We start from the raw sequence: 3,419 nt of genomic DNA on the forward strand, positions 1-3,419 counted from the left end.
TGCGTAACAATTGTAGCTTACAATATAAAGAATGGAGGCTTGTACCGAATAAAGTTCGGTTGCTGTTACGTCACAAGCTAACTGTAACTCTCTCACTTTTGTTTATTTTAGTTTGTGATTTTTATATTTATAATTCAGTACCATGTTTAACACCTAAAATTACTAATAGTAAATTATATGTGTTGCTTGAAGACCCTTTTTGATATAGATGTTGAGAATTCAAATGTTTGCAAATTTATTGATAGCCACATGGCAAGGGCATGGAGAGGTCACTGAGCTCAACTACATGATTACTTCAAAGAGATCGGAGGACCAGATGACCCAATAAAGGCAAATACCACACCTCCTTCTAATATTAACAAAGAAGACTGGGGATATCTATGTGACATGTGGTCTGAGACAAAATTCTTGGTAATTTTTTCACAATTTTCCAATTATTTATTATTAATCATTATTGAAAACTGTGTAATAATACATGTTTTATATGGTTGTATGTATTTGAAGGAAACTGCTAAAAAGAAGGTTGGTGCACGTGGAAAGCGAAAGCTGAATAGCAGAAATGGTTCAAAGAGTACAATACGCTATCACATTGAGCATGGACATGATTTGGATTCTTCATCGGGTCAACTTGAGACCTGGAGGCTTACACATTGGGATGAAGAAAAAGGTTGGACATCTCTGGATGCAGCTGCATTATATGTAAGTTTATTTGCGTATGTGTGTAGATAAATAGTCATTATTTGGTAAATAATTAATTGATTGTATTTGTCTTTTTTTCCTAAAAGGAAGAGATGATTAAGCTAAGAAATCAGCATTTTTTGGAATCAATGAGCGACAAGTCGATTATTGAGAGTGTACTTGGACAAAACTATGTTCGTTTGCATGGATGGGGACGTGATCCAGTTATTGCTAAAATTACCATGGGGGCCACCCAAAAATTAAAGCGCCCAACTTATGATGAGCTAGTGGATGCACTTGAAATAATTAAAGGTAAATGTGCAATTATGGAACAAACACTAATTGTGAATAATATCATGCCCCACCAAGCGCACCAGGACAATCTCGAGAAGATACATCAGGGTGCGGTGAAAATACCGATGAGTGAAGTAGTTTTGTTATTTTCTATAAACTTGTTAATGACTTATGAATGTCTTTTGTTTTGTTAGTTCAATTATTTCAATATATGTAACTAGTATTCTCATTTTGGGGTTTGAACAATGATGTTTGAACATTTTTTAAATAAGAATGGTAATTTGGTCATAGATGTGTTTATATCATTTTTGTATGTATTTTATTATCATTATCTACATGTATTGTGGTTATTGTTGTCACACCCTCAAGATCCACTAACGGAGTTTCACCGTCAGAGGGTGTGAACTAACAGGATCGGAATCATTAGTTATAATCAAACATGATGTTCAAAGTTTTCAAATCACAAAACCTTAAGTTTAAATAAGTGCGGAAGCGTAAATCATAACCAAGTGTTGCGTCACACAGGACGACTTAAAACCAAATAAATAAAAGTTCAAAACAAGTTTTTTTTAAAATGATGGTGTTCAACGAATGCATGATCCTATACCGCGCGCCCGCCTCGGCTACCTGAGAATAACATACTAAAAGTGTCAACACAGGGTTGGTGAGTTCACAGGTTTATATAAATAAAGTGTTTGCGTTTGCGTTTGCGTTTACGTTTTGCGTTTGCGTTTGCGTTACCAGATAATGTTATGTCAATTATATATCAATAGGTAGCTAGCCTATAAAACAAGTATTACTAAGTGTTCGACACCGAAGCTGACTGTTCATCAATTGCCTTGCCACCATGTCTACCACGACCATGGAAAATGTGTTAGCCAAGATTACACCCACTCGACCTCCAGTCGAGTTTAGAGTTGGGTGGGGTTTGTCAAACCCAGTAGTACTACTCAACAGTGACTCGCTATTATACAAATATTAACCGGTTAGATGTTATGAAGGACTTTAGTTGGTTCGTTTGCCACTTAGCCTTACAAGTGATATATAACTAACAACAAAATCTAAAGCGTTTTGGAGTATGTTATCTCCCCCAAGTAAAAAGCGTTTAAAAGAGTAAAAGGGGAAAGTGAAACTCACTGTTTGCGAAGAATTCAAAAACAAGTCAACCGAGAGATGCGCGTCACAGAAAATCCTCACTAGCGTTCTAAAACAAGAATGAGATTTTCTAAGTGTTGGAACTATTATTGAGTCTCTAGACTCGGCACATAATACTTATGCATGAGATACGTTTCGTGTTTCGTTTGTGAATTATGTGTGACTTCTACAAACACATTGGTGACACGTTTCATGTGTAAGCAACTACATAAGTATTAAGTACTAACATTGTACATTACTAGCAATCTTTCCCCACAAGGGCAATTTAGTCAAAAACATAGCAATTATCTAGCAAACAGGCACGTTTCATGTATTTTCACATAGTTCAGCAGCTAGTTTTATCAAGACATATTTCTACTTGAAAGATTACACTATTCAACAGATCATAACATATCAATTAATTCACCAAAAATCGTCACAATAGCACACATGAGTTAGGTTTATAAAGCTCTTTTTATTGTATTTTTACTCCACATAGTTTTCTCACAAAGACCAAAACTTTACAGTAACTCACAGCAGTCAAAATCATGCGCAACATAATGATATTTGTTATTCCCGTTGAATGGTAATTTCAATTAATGCAAGACCAATTGGATTAGATTCTTAACTCAATATGTTAACTTCTAGAAGTGGAACTAACCCATTTGGTATTGTAGTTTATGAGATATGATAATTACAAAACAGCCTAACTGCAGACCTTACAATTAAGACTTGCACTTCAGTTTTGTAAAATAATAAAAGTTAACTTTTACACGTCCAAAAATTACAAACTTGGACTTTATAGAAACTAAACTCAACCTAGTACACTGTAGTGTTAATAATTTCGACCAATTACCAAATTAACATTCAGTTACAGTCGTTTAAACATAACTTAACAATCTGTCCAGTACCAGTTTTGACCTTTGATCACATTTAAATCGTTTGAGCAACCAAAACACCTCCAAATCAGGTGTGGTTGGGTTTTCTGAAAACTAGACTCAGAGTACTACCTTTTAGACTCATAAATAGTCCAGTTTGGTTTCATATTTAACAAGTTACACCTCGTTCAAGTTTAACTATCTCTGCTATCAAAAATCAGCAAGCACACACAATCGTCTAGCATGCATCCTAAGCATACGACATATCCCCAAACATGCAATAAACATAATTATCCATAAAAATCAGTAGTAAACCCTCTAGGGTTTACGAAAAATCAATGATCTAACAATCTTTCACCGTTCAAAATCACCCGTGATCTTTTAAATCAATAACCGAAGCATAATCAAGCATCATCTAATCAAAATAAAGCATAT

Source organism: Bidens hawaiensis, unplaced genomic scaffold (assembly GCF_021521415.1).
Source record: "Bidens hawaiensis isolate Kalapana, Puna unplaced genomic scaffold, B.hawaiensis_p1.1 tig00023053_1, whole genome shotgun sequence".
NCBI lineage: Eukaryota > Viridiplantae > Streptophyta > Magnoliopsida > Asterales > Asteraceae > Bidens > Bidens hawaiensis.